The following is a 24,785-nucleotide window of genomic DNA, read 5'->3' as shown; positions in this document are numbered from 1 at the left end:
TATTAAATATTGACTAGAAGATGCTTCAGTCATACTTAGAAATACACTTTCCATTTTATCACCATCACACCATCTTAGAAGAAAAATTAGCACTGGCAAAGACACTCCAGAAATCTTTTTTTCAGCAGCAGTAATTAAAGTGTGAAGAGCTTCCTACTGATGGAATGGGGTGATGGGGTAGCGTGGGGGAGGTCAGCACACTTCAAATAGGGCAGGTCTTGAAAATGAGCATTGTCTTCACAAATGTAAAGAAATGATGACAAGCATGCATCAAAATACCTCCCCTGAATCGCTGACACATTTAAAAGAAACAAGGTAGATTATAAATGATCTATTGTAAATAATCTGCAATATGTTTTTTCCAAATATGACATTCCAGGACAGACCATCAAAATAGAATCAGGTAGATATAAATGTTCAGGTCTTTAAGTGTCTCAGTCCTAATGAAGTTTCTCTTTAAAGGCCTAATATTTTAGTGTGGACATGTCATAGTTTTGTAGTTTCTATGTGGTCTGAAGTAGACTGTGCAGAACATCAAACATAGACAGTCTGGAATGAGGATAGATAGACATAGTCCCTGTCCACACCGTGATATTTAACTATTAGAACTTAAAGAGAATAACAAAAGAATTATGTTGCTACATGTTTGCCTGCTTTTAAATACCTGACTTCTCTTCCTAGTAATGAGTGTTTGTCAATTGTCACCTAATGTCTAGTTTTCTCTGTCATTTTAAAAATAAAACCAAGCTAAGTGGTAATCCTGCTGTATCATTTACATAAAAACTATTTAAAGTTCATATTGCATGGTAAATATAATCTAACTGATAAAGTGAAGATTAATAAAGTTTTGTAAAACCAGGCAATAGTAAATAGGTAATTATTGATAATATGACAGGGAAATTCATGATGTATTTTACAATATTCTATTTTCATATATTTTTACAAATATAGAGTCAACATTAAAGAAACAAGACTAAAATAATGTAACATCTGCTTGTGAGAGTATCTCTTGTCAGCCTGTCTATGATTGAAATGTTGCTACAACTAAGAGCCTAGAGCACAGTAACTTTTAAAAAAATTTTTAGGTCAAAAATGTGTAGACATCTCAGTATATTGTAGATTTGATTCCCTAGTGCTTCCATAAAGAAACAGAAAAAAGAAGCAAGGAAGAAATATGTATGCATTTCTTTGGGTTGTGGAAAATCTTGAGAAAGTGAAGAAAAGCTAACTCCAGCTTCAAAAAAATACTACAGAAATTTAAAGACATCTGGTTTTTCCATATTTTTATATAATTGTTAGTCATGGATTTTAACCAATAAACTCCCAAGAGGATTAAACAGCTTTGCAGCCAGATGCTGTATCCTGGTCCTGGCATGCAAGAACATGATGAAGTTATCAACTTTGAATTGAGCATAGAGTTTGCAAGTATTCCTTAGCACACACAGACAAACAGAGATAGTATAAACATTTCAGTGCGTGCCTGTACGTGTGTTTGTGTGTGTGTGTGTGTGTGTGTGTGTGTGTGTGTGCGTTTGCATGTGTTCCAGAGGGGGAAGAAAAAAGGGAGGGAGGGAAGAAGGGAGGGAGGATTTCAGATGTTTAGTACGCACATAATTTGTATAAGAATGTATAATACTAAATGTATAGCCAAGAAAGAAGCTACAGGAATAAATAAAGGAATTTCCTAAGCAACTGAGAAAGTGCACACTTAGACTCCCAGACTCAACATCCTATTTCATTTATCAGTTTAGACCATTCATGATTTTTTTCTACAATGTGTCTGTAACCAGTAAACACTTATTCCCACAATAATATTTAAAAACCTTTACAATGTGTTTAATATTTCATAAACAGTTAACCAAGAGAGGAATCATTGAGAATCAAACTATTAAGAGGAAAATGTAGTAGTTCATTCATATCAAGGCTTTGAAATGGAGTTTGGTTATCTTTTGAACCAACAAGGAATTATTTATTCATTATTTGTCTTTCTCATTTTTTATATTAGCCTGGTTTTTGTATGCTTATAAGCTCTGTATATGTGTGTGTCACATACGCACTAGTATGTATGTACACTTGCATGTGCTTATGCATGCACAAGGAGGCTAGAAAAACATGTAAAGTGTCCTGAATTATCGCTGTCTGCTTTTTTCTTGGGGATGGGGTCTCTCCTTGAAAATTGAGAATGGTTGATGGCCTGCAAATCCCAAAAATCGTTTCCCTGACTTCAACATCTCCAGAGTTACAAGCAGATATGGCCACACTTGGCTTTCAGTGTGGGTTCTAGAGAGTGTATAATAATGCAATTGGAGAAAGCATTCTTGTTCACTGAGCAATCTCCACAGCCCCTCTGGTTTTGGTTCATTCTTAATGTTGATCGTTATTTCTCAATGGACTACTAGCATTTCTTCGAAGTTATGTATCAGGAAAGATTTGGTAATTTATATATGACAGGGAATAAGGAGTAATATCAAGTTAAATAATTTTTAAATTCTTTTAAATTCATAAAATAGTGAATTAATTTACTTTTCATTCTGACTGTAGTTTCCCTTCCTTCTTTTCCTCCCAGTTCTTCCTCTTCCCCTTCCATCCACTCCACTATCTTTTCTATTCAGAAAAGTGTAGGCCACCCATGGATATCAACTAGCCTTGGAATATCCAATTGTAGTAAGACCAGGTGCAACTTTTCTTTTTGAGGATACAAGAGGCATCCCAGTAGAAAAGTAAAAAAAAAAAAAAAAAAAACAAAAAAAAAAAACGACCAAAAGTTGCACAACTCTTACATAGGTCCAGAGATCCTAAGTCAGACTCGTGTAGATCCTAAATCAGTCCCTTGTTGGCAGCTCTTTCTCTGCTGGCCTCTACAGTACCAGGGTAGTTGATTTTGTAGGTTTTCCTGTGGTGTCATTGACCCCTTTGGTTCCTAAAATGCTAATTGTATTATATAAACTATACGAACTTTAAGAACTAATCCCCTTCCACAGGAATTGTCCAAGCTGTGTATATTGTTTGTCTGTGACATACGTCGTTGCTGGGTGAAGCGTTTCTGATGATGTTTATGCTAAACTCCAATCTACAAGTATAGCAGAATATCCTTAACAATTTCAGGGGTAGGGTAGCTCTCATAGCACAGGTGTCAAGTTGGATCAGGCATCCCTTGGCTATTACCTTAATATCTGTCCCATCTTTATAGATGCGCATGTTGTAGGCAAGACTAATTGTATATAGAAGGTTGTGTGTGTAGGTTGTGTTACCAATACCTCTACTGGAAGTCTTACCTAGCTACAAGAGGTGGACAATTCAGGACTCCATTTTCAAATTCTTGACTTCTTTCTTGGTCATTTCAATCTTCTTTCTGTAATTATATGTAACAGAATTTCCTACAAATTGGAGTTCTTTCCCTTCTTCTATCTGTCCTTTTTTCCTCTTATTTTTTTCTTTTAATTAGAAATTCTGGCCCAGTTGTGTTAAAGATTCTTGAGAAAAATGAAGCATTACAAAGCAATCCAAAAACTTTTAAAGAGAAAAGAGACTAAAGGAGGAGTTCATTCTTGAGCAGTGTGGCTGTCATCCTGGAGTAATATGATCATATTAGGAGGATTTTCATTGATTAGGAAGATTTTTAGTTCTTACAGTTTATATCATACAACTAGGTTTGTGTTTTTCTTCTCATATTTTTTTGTGAGCTCCTGAGATTTAAGTCCACAGCCTTTGGTATGCAACCAGTGAGTGCCCAATAATAGCCCTAAACCAAAGTCCTGTTTAACTTTTACATAAATGAGTCAAGACACCTAAAAACTAAGAATAGACATCTCATATCTGAAGCTGTTTGTAGTTCTATGCTGAGAGTCTCTTTCTACTGCCTACACTCAATTGTGAACTTACTCAAAAAACAAAAAGGGAAGAAATATCTGAAGGGATTTCTCATAACGATGTTCCCCTTCTTTTATTGGATATTCCCTGTATTTAAATTTCCAATGTTATCCCCCTTCCCACATTCCCATCCCCCCCCTTGCCATCCCCATTCTCTTTCCTCCATGAAGGTGCTCCCTGCAGTTCCTACTTCACCACTCTTCTTCTAACTAAACCAACATTTTCTAAGAGATAAGTTTCAGACTAAAGCATGCTCTCTGTGTGTGTGTATTTGTGTGTGTGGTGTGTTTTATGTGTGTATGTGTGTGTGTGTGTGTGTGTGGTGTGTGAATGTGTATGTGTACTTGTATACACAAGCAGTTCTTAAATTGTGTTTCAGATCCAGCATTGTCAGTCTCACCTATGGACTCATTGAAAATACAAATTTCTGGAGCCCAGACCTGAGGTATTAGAATCTCCAGAGTCAGGATGCAGCCAGATAATTTTAATGGAGGTTTTTGGTTGATTCTGTTTGGAAACCTATCACCACTGTGATATGGTAGTTCAAAGAATACTACATAGCATCCCACACTCTCTATAGGGTTTGGAGAATATTAAAATATCTGTAAAGGTATTTCATTATTTTCTGAGGTCATGTCTAAGACATAAAAAAGCTTGTTTTCTGAGGAAATCAGGAACAAATCTGATAGTATTCAAAAAATAAAAGACATGGCAATATAAAGATTTGAACACAGGCTGTATTCAAGCAATATTGCTGTGATTGCTCATGTCTTAAATCTACTGAATTATAGAACTGAAACTTTCTCATCAGGTTCATCTATTAACATTATCCTCCACAGAAAGTGATGCTACTGAGAATGATTAGATGACTTCATCCACTGGTTCACATCTGTCTTAATGCTGCTGTTCATAAATACAGTTCTTCAATTAGGTGAGTAGGTCACCATAAAATTATTACCTTGCTACTTCTTAGCTGTAAAATTACTACTCTTATGCCTCATAATGTAAAGATTTGATACATAGGGTATGAGATATGTAACTTCTGTAAAAGAGTCATTAGATCACCACAGATATCATGACCCATGGTTTGAGAACTGCTGGGTTTATTTATTGGTGAACTCATAGCTGTAAAGGCAATAGAGGGAGGGTGGAACAGAATATAGGGGTCAGAGGGCTGTGTCTTTTATGCATATATCTTTTATCTACTTTCTCATCTAGTTTCTATGCTTTCTGAATGTCATTAGTCCAGTCACTCTCAGCTTTCTTCCAAATACTCCTGCATTTCCAGTGGTCCAAAAGCAATGGAGTCAGATGAGTCTGACATGAAACACCCCCAACTGTGCTGACGTACATAAACAGGAGTCAGGGAAGTGAGACACTTCTCAGTGAGACACAGAAGCAATGTAATGTGAAAGTTAAAGTTTTGTGTCAGAAAAAAAAAGGAGTAGGAATAAATTATTTTTCTATCTAGTCAATTTTCCATATTTAGCTACAATCAGTACCTTTGTATCTACAAGGAAAATATTTCATTTCTGTGACTTACTGTGCTAGTTATAAATATAAAAATGAAACACTGTATGTCACAAACTAAATATTTTTAAGTTCTTTTAATAATCTTTTCCAGCATAGTTATAGTCAAAATGGCACTTAATCCGTGTTCTCTGATGTATTGAAAACAAGTACAGAGATGTCCTGAGATCTGAATTCATTGTTAGAATTTGTGATCATTGTCCAAGTCTCCACATGTTTAAACACTGCTGTGCCAATTTCATGTCATGACATCGTTTTCAGAAGCACAGACATTGAAGGCAGGCAGATGTCAGTTTTCAGGAGTGCTAAGTGAACAACTTAAAAGAGAAATAAGCTTGCCATATGTGGAATAGTGTTATCTCTGAGCCTGAGCTCCCAGCCAGGTCTTCTTTGCTAATCACAAACAATCATGGCTCCCCTTTGATGTTGTTTTATTCTTCCATGCTCTATGTAGCTGCCTCCCGAACAGTTTCAGACTTGAAAGCACCTATGACTGTGAATCATTTCTCAAGTCGTTTCCTGGGACTTAGTCTGATTCTAGAGAAGAAATAGCTAATAAGCCTCTCCTGGTAATGCTAACATATAACAATGTATACAAAAATTAGTCCCACATTTTGTCCTTATAAATTTATTATTTATATTCAATATTTTCAGTATCCTTAGATAGACTTCCTTTAAGAATAATGGATACTTTTAAGAGCTGTTAATACATAAAACATGATACATACTTAGATAAACTGTTTGTATTTAATTATTGCACTATGTATAAACTGTATGCTATCTTCAAATTTCCTATAACCTTCTCTACTTCTCAGTTGGAGTATAATAATTGTATGATAAAAATTCGTCCCCTTAGAAACATTTAAAATTTGAAAATCATTTCTCTCTAGCTTGTAACCAGAGACCCTGACATGTGCTGAGACTTTATAGTTTGGCCAAACTGGAGTTGGATGCAATTTTACTCTTCTCTCCTTAGAATCTAAATAATCACAATTCTTTGTGCTTCTCTAAGTTTAACTACATTAGAGTCTTTATAAAATCGGGATAATAATTGTTTTTTGCTTAATGACTGAGTTTACTTTATATAATGTAGTTTAGGTTCACCAATTGCTTTGCAAATAGAAAGGTTTTTTGTATTTTTCAGATTAATAACGTTCTTGTGGGGGGCTGAGTATGGTTGTGATTAATGTGTGTGTATGCATGTAATGGATATGTGTGCTCTTGTTTGTGTGCATTTGGGTGGAGGTCAGGAGTAGATACTGGTTGTCATCGTCTTCTTCTTTTCTCCCCTTCCTATTTATGTGTTCTTTTTCCTTTTGTTATTTTTTTCATATGAGGTAATATTAACTCTATTATATAGGTGAATAAATTAATTTAGATTACTAATTTTCAAAAATTATATACATGAAATAACAAAGCTAGGGTTGAAACTCATGCTAGCTCCATTAAAATGTGCATTGTTGTAACTATATTAATCGTAAGAGAACCATCATGCAAATGTACCTAGAGTCTTCTGGAGAAAATCTCTTAAGCCCTTTTAAGAAAGACTCCTATTTTTGGTTGTGAGCCTATTTTGGTGTCAAGAGCCCTTCCTTGACAGTACCACTGATTGGCATCAAATGACAACTATTCTTTGTTTCCACTCTCATGGCAGTTCACTGAAACTGCCTCAGTAATAGATGAGAATACACCAGTGTGTATACAGAATATAAACACATACAGTGCACACATATGTAGTCTTAAAGCTGCATGTATGAATTACTCTATGCAATGTAAGTTGCCATGAATACCTAGCACAGGTGCTGACTGACAACTAACACCTGAAAGCTTTGACTGTGGAGAGGGAGTTGTGTTTTCTTTTATTCTAAACATTATTTAGCCAATATAAGTTATTTATGGAAATTCTTATATCAGATAACACAATATTAGTTTATTTGAAATCATTGTTCTCTCCTGGACTAATCACAGGCTTTCTGCTTACTCCTAACAGAATTAAGAGAAGCAACTTAAGAGTTTAATATATTGATACATTTAAAAACTATTGTCATTGGAAATTCACCCTGAGTTTTACTTGCTTTATGTACCTCTTCAAGACATCAATTTAAAACATAAAACAGCATACAAATCATAATATGGTTATAATTCTAGCTAATGTACAGCTTGAAGCTTCTAATTTGGTTTTTCCTTACCATAGCTCACATAAACACCTACTCTTACAGGCATCCTAGATCAATAATTCAAGTTTTCCAAGACCAAGACTTTAATATACAATACTGAGGAGTGTACATTAAAGCAAATTCCTTTTGAAGCCATACCATTTTTTTTTTCTAGATGAAAGTTAAGGACAATTTGTATCAACCACTTTTTGTTATGCAAAGAAAGGTTACTTGATTTGTAGTTCCCATACTACTGAAAATCCTGGCCACCAAGCTTGGACTCTATGGGATTAGACACTTAAGGTTTTGTTGAGGATTAGAAATTAAACTGATCCCTGCAGAAGGGGGGAGATGGGGGAACCATTTAAATTCAATACTTAACAAATTTTTGCTTATAGTTTTACTGTACATTTATTTTTAAAGAAAAGATAACAAAAGTCAGAAAAATACAAGTTGTCCCAGCAAATAAATTCAAATCTTTGTCATAACTGATATTATAACCCTTCTACATAGTTTTTTAAATTAAAGTTATTTCTATATGCCTTGTATTGTGTGATTTGATTATATGCACAAACCTTTCAAAAGCTAAGATAAAAACAAGTATTAATAAACTTTTATCTTACAGAGCAGGAAAAGGCCCAAGCAAAAAAAGAGTTTAATATATTGATACATTTAAAAACTATTGTCATATATATTTCTATGGGGCACTTTTAAATAAATTATCAGGCAAAATCACGCCAAGAGCAAAAAATTCCTATATTCATTAGAATTGTTTTGACTATTTTCTGTTGTTTTCTGTTTAGTTATTAGTTAATATAGTCACTGGACATAATATTCTAACCATTGAATATGCCATATAAAATGTACATGAATAAATGATCAAGTTATGAGTATAACCATAAAAACATTTATCAAGATGCTTGAAGTTGTTTTCAGAAGTAGAGAACATCATGATAATTGAATGGATGCATCATCTGTAAATTATAAAGGTTATAGCCTACGGTTTAGTCAAGAAATAAAGTTGGGACACCTGGGAGGAGAAATGACTCTCAGAGCGAGTTTTGTGTAAAAAATGTGACCAGGTAGACACATGGTACCTTGGCACAAGTACCAGCCACTTTTGCAAAATGTATGTTAAAATTATTGGGCTATTTTACTTATGATCCAGTCAGAGTAAAGCCTAGCTATATGACAAAGGTATCTGTAAATATATTTTGAAACTTAACCTTATTTCTGAGAGCATGGAGCTGGGAGGAACAACCAGGAATTAACTCCAACAGGTGGATTTCATTGAGACAGGTGGTTAATTTATGCTCATGTGGACAATGGCACTTGGATCTGATAAGAAAAGTCCATTTTCTGACACAGAAGGAAATCAAAGAGATCACTGACTCATTCTTCTAATTAACAAAAAATTAACTCACCTCAAGGAGTATTCTCTTAACAAACAAATGAGCACTAAAATAGGGGAAGCCTGCCATTTTAGATTTATATGGAAATAGCTTTTACCTCTATGTCTCTAACCCAGTTTAGTCTACATATCTCATATATATTATAATCCATAATATATATGCAAAGAGAAACATTTATAAATGTTACAGGTAGTATATAAACACATAGAGATATTTTTAGCATTTAGATCATGTATTTGACAAAATCTTTAAAAATACCTAGTTTTTGGAGATACATAAAAATATAGAAGATTTATCTTAAGGACAAGAAATATGTAAACCTTGGGTCAATTTCCAAGTTTACTATCTATTAGTTTTATTTGGCTGATTTCACTAATGATTCCTGATGGATTGTGTGTTTTATATATAACATATGGGCAAAAACCTCCTCCCTTTCAGAATTATAGTGGTTATGAAAAAGAAAGCTAGCAAACAATCTAGTGGGGCTGGCTAATCAGGCTAACTACTTTTATCTCTGTTCTAGTGGAGTGCTAAATTGCATGGTATTATTTAGGCTAAAGAATAAATTTAATAAGCCATGCTTATTATTACTGTTATTTCAACCCTTTATTCCCTTCAAATTTCTCATCCTCGCCACGAGCTTTGCTCACTTTTATTTTTATGATCTCAGATGTACCAAACACTCAGTACAACACTCTAACCTTTTTAAAGTAATTTTTTATAAATGCAATAAACAAATATGTGGTAATAATAACAAAATGTCTCCTACCAGATGGGACTTTTCAAATTTCCTCTAATTGGAAAGAACATGTACATAATTTTAATGTGTGAGGCTTCCTTAGGTTAATCATTTCAAAAGCCCTTAAGTTCCACCAGGGTTAATTAAACACTCCACTTTATTATGGCATATATATTGGAGTCTATTGACCCAGCGGTTTGATTCCATATGCAACCAATACTCACACTTTATAAGTATCAAATAGATGCTGAGACTATTATTTAGTGATATTTCTTTCATTCCAAATATAATGATGAATGTAATTATAAAATAAAATGAGGAATTGCAGGAATAAGAGTGTATAAAAATAGTCACTTTTGTGCATCTGCTATGCCATAATTTTGTTTTATTTTTATTTTTAGGTCTGCTTATATGTATTGATATAATGTGCATATGAAATAAAACCTCTGAATGCTACTTAAAAAGAAAAATAAGCTTTAAGGTTCAGACTCCAGTTGTTCATGATTCCCAATTAGTTATCCCACTTTCCTAATTCTGAGATCCCCACTAAGTCCCAGGGACATTCTTCACTTAATTTTGTGGTCTCTCAACTAAAATATTGAGAGAGTATCTGAGTATGAATCTATTTCTGTGCCCTTTTCAAACTGTGTTTGTTAGACTGCCAACTAACACTTCAAGAACAAATAATAAGAGTTTTCAAATGGCTCATTCTTTTCTCCTTATGTTGTTTTCTGTTTTTATCTCTCTCCCATTTATGGTAAGGGCAGGTCAAGTAATAGTAATTGCGGTAGACACAGAATCCAACCCAGGGTTAGCTATTTCTGTGAAATTGACAGTTTCTTCTGACTTAAGATCGTATTTGGATTAAAAAGCCATAGTTCACACATGTCAGTAAAGCAATGGGCAAACAAATTAGTAGATTCCACGGGCAATAGCTACAGCGGGTGGACTGGATTGAATCAATGCATTTTCTCCCTGCGCATCAGTAACTTTGAACATGATTTCTGTAATATTTGCATGTGCTGTCCTTTCGAATGCTGACCTTCAAAGCTGCAGTCAAACTACCTTGCTGCTGGCAGCATTTTGTTTTTAAAAGGCTCTTTGGAGGCCAAGCTAATTTCCACAGAGATTTCCTTTTGCCCCAAACATTCCATCTCGTTTTACCTACTGTGCTTCTTGCTCATTATAGCATGATTGACTCAAGTTAGAAATATGGAATATCATAAAGGTATTTTATCCCCAATAAACCTCCTCAACCCTTCATCAGATTTTATATATATAGTAAAATATGCATCGAGAAAAGCAGCCTACAAGCTATCTGCTTTCATCCGTGTGTGGCTGACTTCTTTAACCTTCATCTGAAAAGTGAAATTCTTTTCTCAATTAGACACTTCGAGTCTTTTGGGATGCATGGGAGAAGCTGAAGCAACATGTATTTTTAGGTTCTTTGGTTCTGGACCCATTGGTAATTTCTTGGGTCTTTCCAAAATTTGACATTTCTCTTGGATAAGAATATTTAGCCCTGGCTTTCTTGAGCTCACAGCATCCCTACACTGACTATAAATGACAATGGTGATTATAGTGACAGATGCAAATGGTATTGTTGCCGGGCTAAAAGCCTGGACATTTTGGTAATGCTTGGGATGATGAAAACCTTTATGGCATATTTTTTGGAAAATATTCCCAAACCATACAAACTCCCAACCACAGGAGAGACTGAACATGTAGCAGGAAGAAACAATCAGTGGGAAACCTAATCGACTGCTGCCACACGATTGAGGTGCCATATTCTGCTGCTTGCATTTTATGAGCATATTAATAGCAATCTCTTAACTAGTCTATCTGGGAGTCACCCTAGATTGATTCTCCAGAAGTGTACAAATCGGCCAAATTAATTTAGTGAGCATGCTGAATCAATATGAGTCTCTTAGTTGTACCATCAAATCTTTTTTGTGTGCTGTTACCTTTGGATGAACTTGAGAGCAATTGATGAATTTTTTTAATGTTTTGAAGACAAGGTACTGTAATGTGTCAATTTCTGTTGGGATTCTGTAAATCCCACCCTTCAATTATCTGGCAGTAGCCTGGTATGCTCTCCTCCAGTGACCTGACACTATAAAAGGGGCTGCTTGCCCCCTCCACTCTCTCTGGACTCTCTAGGCCTCTTGGTCTCTTGAAACCTTGCTCTCCCCCCATCCTTCCTCTTCCCCTTCCCTTTCCCCCCTCTCCTTCCATGTGCTCATGGCCAGCCTCTTCTCCTCTACTCCTCTTCTTCTCTATTTCTCTCTGCCTCTGCTACCCTCTTAACTCTCCCATGACCTGAATAACTCCGTTCTGTACTATACCATCAAGGGAAAGGGATTCCCAACATGGGACCCCAGAGGCATTCCCCCTTGCCCAGAGGCATCACCGCACCTCCATGGGCCATATGCCCCCCCCCCCACTCTCTTCATTCTTCTCCTAACAATTTCAGTCTGAGTCCATAGTTTTAAAGTACCAAGTATTCTGTAATAGCATTTTTACTTCCTTCATCTTAATTTGTTTTACATCCATTCTACAATTTTTGATGTCTTTGGGTACCAAAAAAGAATACCGTTTTTCCTCATCTCTCCACTACTCTTCCCTGCCCTTCTCCTCTCCTTCCTCTCCTCTCTTCCTTTCTTGTTGTTAATCTTTCTCTCCTCTTCTCCTACTCTTCTCTACCATGTCCTTCCTTTTTTTATATAAATTTTTATTATTTACACAAGGTATTCGTTGATTACCTGCTCTTAGGTATTTAGAGAATAAGGAAAGAAGAACAATGCTGTGTCTTATTTAGACAATAGATGATATATAGGTTATAAATATTATTTTTATTTCTTTTAAAGAAATTGGCATATACCTAGTCAAGGACATTCCCATAGGAAAAAAAATAGCAGATTGAAAATGCCCTCATGGTATGTAGAAGTAGAATTTTTATTAGGAACTTATACAACAAATAAAAGGGTCATATCTTGTCAAGTGTATTAATATTAAGACTATCTGAATATACATTCACAATAAACAGTGCATAAATGTCTAAGACACAATGATAGCGAAAGGAAATTAAATTCAAGGTCTGAAAACTCATGTAAGTTGAGCCAAAAAAGGGTAGTTTGTAAGCTTAAAGGCCTAGGACTGAGAACATTTTAGAACAAGTCCAGGCATGCCCAGTTAAACCCATTCTTAACATTCCTGAGGCTAACTGACCTTAAAGATAAGATAGGAATGCAGAAGCTAGTCCAGGCTGCCTTTTACATCTGAGTCATCAGTCAAATGAGCCCCTGCCGAGCTTATCCAAAATCTATAGGTTAAACACATGCATCCTGACTTAGATAAGCATCTGCTCTGCCAGTCTCCTGACTTCCTGACTGCATGACTGTAAGTAAGCTGTGGGTGTTGGGTGAACTTTGTACTTGAGCTAATTCTTCCCAGCCCCTGACCCTCTCTCCCGACCCTCTCTCTATAAAAACCCCTAGCTTTGGAGTCTCAGGGTCACTACCTGTCTCCTGCATGAGTTACATATCGGCCCAGAGCTCTGCCATTAAACTATCTTGTGGTTTTGCAGCAAGAAGGTCTCTCCAGTTTCATTGAGTAACCCCATGTCCAGAGGCTTGAGTGGGGATTCCCGAAAGGGGGTACTACGATACTATTTTCATGCTTTAGTTTTGGGTCTCCATTTAATATTTTAATTTCATGAACAAATCATCATTTTAGCAACTGAATTCTTTTTAGACAAACTGACAATATTAGACCTTAACTCACGATTTTGGGCTTAAATAAGATCAGAAGTTGTGATGAGCATTTTTTGGCATCTCTGGACAGTTGGTGGTGGGAATTCTTGCTTCATCAGGACATTAGAAGCTGGTCAAGGCAGGAATCTGACTCTAGTCCTATACTCAGAAAACTGACCCAGATTAAGAACATTTGCATTTGAAGCTCAGGGTAGGTTCAGCAAATGTAGGTGTGACAGTCTCTTTGTCTCTTGGGACCACATTTGTCCCTGATCTTCACACCTGGCCTCCAGAGAGATGTTTTTCAGGATTTTTTATTATTAACTTGCTGGTTCCCTGACTCAGAACTGATGTAATCTTTCTGCCTGTAATTAAAGTGTTTTAAAAGAGGACTAAATAAAGAAGGCTTCCTTCAGCCTCAAGACTTGTTACAATTTTGACAGTCTCTTTTTTCTTTCAATCCTTGCTCCTGCCCTGGGGAACATGTTGTTTGACTAAGCTGGTCTCAGACAAGAAGGTGTTTATTTTATTGATATACACTATTTAAACATATTTGAACTTTGTTGTAATTACTTGATTGTTTTCAATATGAAAACCAAATTTAAGAAAACATTTGCAAATTAACTTTTGAATTATCTGCATATGTAGCAGAGGATGGCCTTGTTGGACATCAATGGAGGGAAAGGCCCATATTCATGTGAAAGCTGGAAGCCCCAGTGCAGGAAAATGCCAGGCTAGGGAGGCAGGTGGGAGTGGGTGTGTAGGGGAGCATTCTCATTGAAGCAGGGGGAGAGGAATGGGAGTCTCTGGAGAGGAAACTGGAAAAGGTCATAAAATTTGAAGTGTAAATTTAAAAAATATTCAATAACATAACAAAAATGCCATAGGGAAACCATATATATAATAAGTTTATATAATCAAACAACATTTCAATATGATATAGAATATATTATTCATATATATATACATATATATGAGTGAGAGATACTAACTTTGAGTAAAGTTAGGATAATGTCTATTGGATTTACGCTCCATTATCTATCTTGTAACCACACCCCAGCCAAGTACCAACTTAAATCTTCCTTTATGTTATCCAAGAGACCCACTAAACTCGTAGATTGTTGTTGATATTCTTGATTTCCTCACAGAATATAAGTACCTATTTCTAAAGATGGCAGAAATTTGAACAAAGTCATTGGAAGAATGAATTAGAATTACTTAGAACCCTTTTGTCTGAGAATTAGTAACCATAGTGTGATGATTTGACTAGACATGGCCCTCATAGACCCATGTATTTAAATGCTTGGTTCATAGCACTACTATTGGGAGGTGTGGCCTTGTTGGAGGATGTGTGTTACTGTGGAGGCAGGTTTTTATCAAATGCTTATGCAGAAACACTGTGTTGCACTCTTCTTCAGCACCATCCCCCCCTGCATCTCACCATACATCTTTCGATGATTATAATGGGCTAAAAGTGTAAGCCAGCCACAGGTAAATGTTTTCTTTTATAAAAGTAAAAAAAAAAAATTTTTTTTTCCAAAATCTGAAGCTTGTGTAGAGGGTATATTTATAAACAGGATTATTCCACAGTTCTAAGAATGTCTAGGCTTTAATTATAAAATGCCAGGGATGCATTTCACATGTATAAACAAGCTGGAATAATGTGTTATTTATACTATAAATTATTATTTGTTTCAGTCAGTTACCAATGAAAATATAAAACTATGCATGTTAGCTTTCTATAGATTTTAATTGATATTTTCTTGCTATTTGCAAAAGATTTGAATTCACTGAATTCATGTTAAATGAATTTTAACATTGTTTCAGTATATTACATATGTTACATACGCATTTATTTTGGGTATGCATGTATATATTTATTTACATTCAAATGCTGTTCCTCCTCCAAACTTCCCTCCCAATCTCCTCCCTCCCCTTCTCCTCTGAGTAATGTCTTTTATACACACCACCAGCAGCAGTTATCTTGCAAACAGGAGCCTAATATAACTGTACTTTGAGATGACCCACTAGGCAGCTGACTCAGATGGATACAGAAACCCATAACCATACATTGGATAGAGGTTAGAGACTCTCATGGTAGAGTTGGGGGAAGGTTTGAAATTCCTGAAGGGGATGGGAATCTCACATGGAGATAAGCCTTGACCCATAGGAGCTCTCAGATACTGAGCTACCAACCGAGGAACATAAACCAGTAGAAAACTGACTCTGAGCACATAGGTACTAGATATGCAGCTGAGTCTCCATGACTGCCTTTCCTGACATCAGTGAGAGAAGATGAGCCTAATGAAACAGAGACTGGATGGAAGAGAACTTTACAAAAGATTGTTTAAAAAAAAAAAAAAAAAAAAAACAAAACCTCATGAGGATCCCAGTAGGGACATTAAACTGGAGAAAATTACAGAAACTACCCAAATCCAAAATGATAGTAATATCTTTGATATCACTGAAAAATTCTCTGCCCCCTTGAGAACAGACAGGACATCTTTATCTTCATAGTAAACCTCACATTTAATCATTCTCTAATGGCTACAGTTTGTCATCAGTTAACACTAAGGTATAATGCTGGGAAGCAAGGGGTCCTCTTCTATGTACAGGAAGCTTAAACATTTTCTCAGGCATGCCTCAAAAAATATGTGTATCACTATGATCCTCATTTTAAATACCCAAAAAGTAGACTTAAATTATTAATTGTTTAACAAATTATGGTTTTGCTAGCTTTCATTGTGTGGGTGGCAGAGTGAGATTTTAATTTAGGAGAGGAGAAATCTTACCCTAGGCTCAGTAAGTCCTTAACAAGTAACAAGAATGAAAAGCCTTCTGATAGAAGTTGTCACATTTTGTTACCCGGCTGACTTTCACTGAGGTCTTATTGATGCTTCCTTGATCTCAAGCAGAATCTTGGTAGAAGAGGCTGACTTAAATGTCCTCCAAGAGGGTGTTGAAGGCAGCAATTACGAAATTAAAAAAAAAAATCATCTCGTAAATTACCAGCGGAAACATAAGATCAACTCAAAATGAAGAATTTTAGGTTTATAATTAAAATTGACCAGTTTGAAAATAGAAGTCTCCAAGCACACTAGGACCCTAGAGTAATGTTAGCTAAGGGTCATTTTGCCTGGATCAACGTATCCCAAATGATGATTTATAACTACATCAATGATCATTTAAGATTTTATGCCTCTATTTATAGGGAATCATCAGAAGGCTAAAATATCTGCTCTGATCTTATAGCTGACACATTGAAAAATCAAAACACATCAGCTCCTGCCATGAATAATCTCTGTTTAAACAGTAAAGCAAATAACCTTTGATTAGTATGGCTGGCATTAATTTAGACATCACGCTTCTGTCAGTGGTTAGCTGTACAAGACAGTTACAGAAACATCAAACATGTCTCCTTAAATAAAACAAGAAGTTCAGATAAATCTTGAGTGTTAAACTGAATAAATCGAGTTTAAATTAGACTTCAGAACTGTTGACCCCAAGCTCTCGAGTTATGCAGCATATTTTAAGCTAACCCCTCTAAAACTACTGTCTACACATGTAGAAAACCTGAGAATTCAGTGATCAACTGATAAAACATATTTATAGCAATTCACAAAGATCCTGTGGTTAATAGAAAATGGCTAATATTTATTTAGCATCTACTGTGTGGTTGCTATTAATTTTGTTAACTAAGCCCCCACCTCCTTTAATATATAAATGTTATTATACAGCTTTATAAATTTGGCTGAATTTTGTGTGATAAGAAGCCTGCAACAGTTTGTTCATCAAGATGGAGATGGGAATCCCAGTTTGATGTAAATTCATGATGATCGCATTCCCCTCCAATAAACAAGTACCTGTTTGCAAAAGTGTCCAAACAAGTACTGGATACACTCATGAAACATAAAAATAATATATTTTATATTATCTGGCTATGGTCTTTGATCATTCATATTAAGCTCAACTACCTCATATTAACAAATCATAACTAGTTATTGAGGAAGCATGTAGAGATGTCTTGTTTTGCTTGTTCTGGAAGATTACCAGGTTGGTAATTCCAGCCTCATTTATGGGTACAGATTCATGTAGAATCATTCATAGTCATCCCTATAATAGAGCATAATTTTTAATAATCACAGCTTTTAACAGTTCATATATTTGATCACTTTTTCTCTCCACTGATATACTATTGCAATGTCTACTCTGAAAAGATATTATAGAGTTGATGGAAATGCAATTTTCTTAGGACCATGAGGGATATCATGAGGAACTAATGTTGGAAACCTGTTTGGAGTTACCAATTTTATTACTGCCTAATATATCTTTAAAACAACTAAAATAATGAATTAATAAAATTTACTCAGATGACTAGTTCAATGGCAAAATCAATACTCTTTGTGTGTGTGTATATATATAAAGGAAGCTGTCATTGGGGGTTTTCTATTAAATTTGCTAAAAATTCTCTCATTTTCTTTAAAACTAAATATTGCTATATATCTTTATCTACAGAATCAATATTTGAAAAGACAAGAAAACCCTGTTCTGTGGGTTTCTTTTTCACTTGTATATTTAGCTGAACCAAAGATGCTTTTTAGTTTGATGAGTTGCAGTAGTCAGGTGTTGGTCTTAATTCATTGGTAAATGTTCACAAAGTCCTTCTCTACACTCATACTTTATAGGTCACTGCTTATACTTTACCCTAGAAATTTTGTAAGATTTTTGATTCACTTGAATCTAATTTCAGAACAAAGTGATATATATATATATATTTAAATATTTTCAATCTTTTATATATAGACATTCAGTTTTCTCAGTACAATTTGTTGAAGATAGTATCTTTCCTTCAGTAGCTTTTTTCCTGTTTGTAAAAACTCAGGTTATTGTAGTTAGAAGTAGCTAAGTCTAAATACATGTTAGTGTATTTGTCTACCTGTCTTTATACTACTAGTATGCTGTCATTCTATTACTAATATGCTAAAATATAGCATATTAGCTATTTTATTTTTCATATTGAGGTATGAAACCATAATCCTTAACAAATTCTTTTGAGGAATATTGTTTATTTTCCCAGGATGTTTGGTTTTGTTGTGTTTTGACAAAAATTTTAGGAATTTTTCTCTTTTTAATTGGATATATTTTATTGACATTTCATTGGTTATCCCCTTTCACGATTTCCCCTTCATAATCACCCTATTCAACTCCCCTCCCCCATGCTTCTATGGGGATGTCCCCCTACCCACCCACACCTGCCTGCTTCCCCTCACTGACATTCCCCTACATTGGAGCAACAAACTTGGCAGGACCAAGGGCTTCTCTTCCCATTGACGCTCAACAAGACCATCCTCTTCTACACATGCAAGATATGTCCATTTCTACTCTTTAGATAGTGGGTTAGTCCCTGGGAGCTCTGGTTGATTCGTATTGTTCTTATGGGGTTGCAAACCCCTTTAGCTCCTTCAATCCTTTCTCTAACTCCTCCACTGGGGACCCCATTCTTAGTTCAGTGCTTGGCTGTGAGCATCTGCCTCTGTATTTGTCATGATCTGCCAAAGCCTCTCAGGAGACAGCTGCATCAGGCTCCTGTCAGCATGTATTCTTGGCATTAGCAATATTATGTTGGTTTGGTAGCTGTATATGGGCTGGATCTCCAGGTGGGGCATTCTCTGGATGGCCTTTGCTTCAGTCTCTGCTTCAAACTTTGTATTTCCTCCCATAAATATTTTTCCCTCATTCTAATAAGAACTGAAGCATCGACTTTGATTTTCCTTCTTAAGCTTCATGTGGTCTGTGATTTTTATCTTGGGTAAACTGAATTTTGGTGTGTGTGTGTGTGTGTGTGTGTGTGTGTGTGTGTGTGTGTGTGTTTGTGTTACCTCACCCAGGATGGTATTTTTTAGTTCCATCTCTTTGCTTATTAATTACATGAAGTCATTGTTTTTAATAGGTGATTACTATTCCATTGTGTAAATGTATCACAATTTCTGTATTCATTCCTCTGCTGAAGGACATCTGGGTTGTTTCCAGCTTCTGGCTATTATAAATAAGGCTGCTGTGAACATAGTAGAACATGTGTTCTTGTTATATGTTGGCATGTCTTTTCGGTATATAGCCAGTAGTGATAAAGCTGGGTCCTCAGGTAGTACTATATCCAGTTTTCTGAGGAACTGCCAGACTAAGTTCCAGCATGGTTGTACCAGCTTGCAATCCCACCAATAATGGAGGAGTGTTCCTCTTTCTCCACATCCCTGCCAACATTGGCTGTCATTTGAGTTTTTGATCTTAGCCACTCTTACTGGTGTGAGGTGGAATTTCAAGGTTGTTTTGATTTGCATTATCTTAATGACAAAGAGTGTTGAACATTTCTTTAGGTACTTGAACATTTCTTTAGGTACTTCTCGGCTGTTTAATATTCTTCAGTTGAGAATTCTTTGTTAAGCACTGGCCCCCATTTTTAATGCAGTTATTTGATTTTCTGGAGTATAACTTCTTAAGGTCTTTGTATATATTGAATATAAGCCCTTTATCAGATGTAGGATTGGCACAGATTTTTTTTCCCATTTTCTTCGTGCTGTTTTGTCCTAATGACAGTGGACTTTACATTACAGGAGCTTCACAATATTATGAAGTCTTATTTGTCGATTTTTGATCTTAGAACATAAGCCATTGGTGTTCTGCGCAGGAAATTTTACCCAGTACCCATGTTTTCAAGACTCTTCCAAACTTACTCTTCTATTAATTTCAGTGTATCTAGTTTTATGTAGCAGTTCTTAATCCACTTGGACTTGAGCTTTATACAGGGTAAGAAGAATGAATAGTTTTGCATTCTTTTACATGCTAACTGCCAGGTGGACCAGCACTATTTCTTTAAAAGGCTACTGATTTTTCACTGGGTGGTTTTAGCTACTTTGTCATAGATCAAGTGGCCATATGTGTGAGGCTTTATTTCTGGATCTTCAATTCTATTCCACTGATCTGCCTTCCTGTCTCTGTATCAATACCATATATATATATATATATATATATATATATATATATATATATATATATATATATATATAAATTTTTTTTTAAATCACTATTGCTCTGCCTTTCAACTTGAGGTCAGGGGTGGAGATGCCCCCAAAGGTTCTTTATTGTTGAGAATAATTTTAGCTATCCTGTTTTTGTTTTGTTTTGTTTTGTTTTTGTTATCTAAAATGAATTTTCAAATTAGTCTATCTAACTATATGAATAACTGTGCTGGAATTTTTATTTGGATTGTATGAATTTGTAGATTAGTTTTGGCAAATGACCATTTTACTATATTAATCCTGCCAATAAATGAGCATGGGAAATGTTTCCATCTTCTGAGATCTTGTTTGGTTTCTATCTTCAGAGATTTGAAGTTCTTGTCATACAGATCTTTCACTAGCTTGGATAGGGTCACATTAAGATATTTTATATTATTTATGACTACTGAAAAGGGCGTCAATTCTCAAATGTCCTTTTCAGCCTATTTATCCTTTGAGTAGAGGAAGGCTACTAATTTGTTAAATTTTATATCCTACCACTTTGCTGAAGTTATTTGTCAGGTTTAGGAATTTTTGGGGTCACTTAAATATACTATTTTACCACCTGCAAATACTGATAACTTGAATTCTTTCTTTCCTCTTTGACCTCCTTTTGTGGTCTAATTGCTCTGGCTAGGACTTTGAATACTATAGGTAGGATTCAAATGTGGTACCTGATTTTAATGTGATTGCTTCAAGGTTCTCTCCATTTAGCTTGATGTTGGCTACTGGTTTGCTGTATATTGTGTTTACTATGTCTAGGTATGGGTCTTGAATTACTGATTCTTCCAAGACTTTTGACACAAAGGGGTGGTGAATTTTGTCAAATGCTTCCTCAGCATCCAATGAGATGATCATGTGGTTTTTTTTTTAATTTGTGGTTGGTTATATAGTGTATTATATTGATGGATTTCTATATATTGAAACATCTCTGCATCCCTGAGATGAAGCCTACTTGATTATGATGTATGGTCTTTTGGATACATTCTTGGATTCAGGTTGTGAGAATTTTATTGCATATTTTTGCATTGATAATCATGAGGGAAATTGTTTTGAAGTTCCTTTCTCTCCTGGGTCTTTATGTGGTTTAGGTATAAATGTAACTGTGGCTTCATAGAAGAGATTGTGTAGTTTTTCTTCTGCTACTATTTTGAGTAATAGATTGGAATTTATTGGTTTTAGGTCTTCTATGAAGGTCTGATAGAATTCTGCACTAAACCCATCTGGTTGTGAGTTTTTTTTTAGTCGGGAGACTTTTACTGACTGCTTCTATTTCTTTGGGGGTTATAGGATTGTTTAAATGGTTTTTCTGACCCTGAATTCATTTTGATACCTTGTACCTGTCTAGAAATTTTCCACTTCATCCAGACTTTCCAGTTTTATTTAGCATAGGGTTTGGTAGTAGGATCTGATAAGTTTCTTCAGTTTCTGTTGTTATGTCTCCCTTTTTAGTTCTGATTTTGTTAATTTGTCTCTGGTTAGTGTGTCTAAGTGTTTTTCTACCTTGTTTATTTTCTCAAAAGCCTGGTCCTTCTTTTGTTGATTCTCTGCATAATTATTTTTGTTTCTATTTTTGTTTGTTCCAGAGCTTTTAGGTGAGTTGTCAAGCTGCTAGTTTATGCTCTCTCCAGTTTGTTTTTGGAGGCAGTCAGTGCTATGGGTTTTCCTCTCAGCAATGCTTTCATTGTTTCTCATAAGTCTGGGTATGTTGTGCCTTCATTTTTATTAAATTCTAAAAAGTCTTTCTTTCTTTTTCTTCCTTGATCAAGTTATTATTGAGTAAAACATTGTTCAGCTTCCATGTGTTTGTGGGCTTTCTGTTGTTATTGAAGTCCAGTCTTATTTCATGGTGTTCTGATAGGATGCATGGGATTATTTCAGTGTTCTTGTATCAGTTGAGTTCTGTTTTATGACCAACTGTACGGTCAGTTTTGTAGAAGGTACCATGGGGTGCTCAGAAGAAGATATATTCTTTTGTTTTAGGATGGAATGTTCTATAGATATTTGTTAAATCTATTTGGTTCATAAATTCTGTTATTTTCACTGTGTTTCTTTTTAATTTCTGTTTCTATGATCTGTCCATTGATGAGCTTGGGATATTAAAGTCTCCCACTTATTACTGTGTGAAGTATAGTGCATGCTTTGAGCTTTAGTAAAGTTTCTCTTATGCATGTGGTGCCTTTGCATTTGGAGCATAGATATTCAGAACTGATATTTTATTTTGGTGGCTTTTCCCTTTCATGATGTGTCCTTCCTTATCTTTTTTGATGACTTTTGGTTGCAAGTTGATTTTATTTGATATTAGAATGGTTACTCTAACTTGTTTCTTGGGACTATTTTCTTTGAAAATTGTTTTCTACGCTTTTACTCTGAGGTAGTGCTTATCTTTTTTTCATTGAGGTGTGTTTTCTGTATGCAGCAGAATGTTGGGTCTTCTTTATGTATCCAGGCTGTTAGTGCATATTTTTTTTTTACTGGGAAACTGAGTTCATAGATGTTGAAAGATATTAGGGACAAATGATTGTTGTTTCCTGCTTTTTTTTGTTTTTGTTTTGTTTTGTTGCTGTTATTGTTGTTGTTGTGTGAAGTAGAGTTATATGACTTACATTGCCAAGTCTTTCTATGATCTCAGGTTCTGAACAGGGCTGTACTGATTGAGGATGTGACATCACTCTGGGAAAAAACTACCTCGGACTATACCCAGCTCAGTGAGTTGCAATGTTCCTTTCCCAGGGGTCTGTTGGTTCTTGGCTTCCCTTGCATCAAGAGAACTGTAAGAATGAGGAGATCCTAAACAGCCTTAAGTATGTCTACCCTGGGGATGGGTACCCGCCCTCCTTCAGTCTTACCCCATTGTGTGATGTCAATGGGCACAATGAACATCCTGTCTTTGCCTACGTAAAGACAAGCTGCCCTACACTTTTGATGACCCATTCTCCCTCATGACTGACCCCAAGCTCATCATATAGAGTCCTCTGTACTGCTCAGATGTTTGTTGGAACTTTGAGAAGTTCCTCATAGGACCAGAAGGGGAGGCTTTCAGTCACTACAGCAACACCTTCCAAACCATCAACATCAAGCCTGACATCAAATGTCTCCTCAAAGTTGCTATCTAGATGAGGGCTGCTCAGACTAGGAATTTCCCACTGTTTCTCCAAATAATCTTCCCCAGGGCTCATTGTACCCTGAGGAGACACTGGGAGACAGAAGCATTCCCTTAATATTGTCCTCTTCCCCTCACTGCCACCTTTAGTTTTCTCAAGGTTCTTGTGGTGTCCACTTGGGACTCTAGACCTGGGGTAGGTTTTGGGCCTTCACAAAATGATGCCACCTTCCTAAAGCCTTCTGGGAGGTGGCTGAGAAGTTGTGAAGGGTCCAGAGAAAGCCTGCTTTATAGTTCAATATAGGGTAGGTATGAAGTAAAAAAGAAGTAGAATTATGTTTTTCTGACTGTCTTCTTTTGAGTTAGTTGAAAGAAGATTACTTTCTTACATTTTCTAGGGTGTAGTTTTTCCCCTTGTGTAAGAGGGTTCCATCTATCATCCTTTGTAGTTCTGTGGATTTATGGTAAGATGATGTGTAAATTTGGTTTTGTTATACAATATCTTTGTTTCTCCATTTATTTTAATTGATAATTTTGTTGGATATAGTAGCCTAGGCTGGCAATGTATTCTCTTAGGATCTGTAAGACATCTGCCCAGGATGTCCTATCTTTCATAATCTGTTGAGAATTCTGGATCAGAGATTGAAGAAAAGATTATCCAGGAGACTGCCTCACCTAGAGCTCAGGGAATTTCATGAAAGAAGAGGTAGAAATATTGCAAGAACCAGAATACAAGGAAGTCCGGTGTGAATTAGTCTCTCCTAAAAATAGCTGAACCAGCAAGACTAAAACAGCAGCAGTATCAATGGGCATGTTAATACAAGAGGGAAAAATTTACAAGGTCTCATGGTTAGAGAACGAATTACAAAAAACTAATCAATAATCCTGGGAGAATTTCCTTTTCTATAATTGAGTGACTTATTGGTCGTTCAGCAAAGAGTGATCAGCTCAGTCCTGAATACACACACACACACACATACCCCACAACTACTACCACCACCACCAGCAGCAGGAACAAGAACAAAAAGAAACATACAAAACAGCAAAGTGATGAAAGCAAAAATCAAAAGAAAAAACAGACTCAGCAGGCTGTATTTATGTTCATGTATATACATGTATGTATGTAACAGTAATAAAGACAGAAAGTATCAACTGGATGGTGGAGGCA

General features: G+C 35.7%; 1 pseudogene across 1 annotated transcript in view; it reads left to right on the top strand.

Annotated features, from left to right (window-relative positions):
- LOC308431884 (glutathione peroxidase 2-like) overlaps positions 1-23,630 on the top strand; it is a 117,678-nt pseudogene extending 94,048 nt beyond the window's left edge. Inside the window, exon 4 of the transcript in view lies at positions 23,147-23,630. The product of the transcript in view is annotated as a glutathione peroxidase 2-like (transcript). The remainder of the gene's footprint in view (positions 1-23,146) is intronic.
- Positions 23,631-24,785: the final 1,155 nt, after the last annotated feature.

The sequence above is a fragment of the Micromys minutus genome (genome assembly GCF_963924665.1).
Source record: "Micromys minutus genome assembly, chromosome: 17".
NCBI lineage: Eukaryota > Metazoa > Chordata > Mammalia > Rodentia > Muridae > Micromys > Micromys minutus.
The sequence above is the reverse complement of the archived record's forward strand: the minus strand, read 5'-3'. Positions and strand labels throughout refer to the sequence as shown.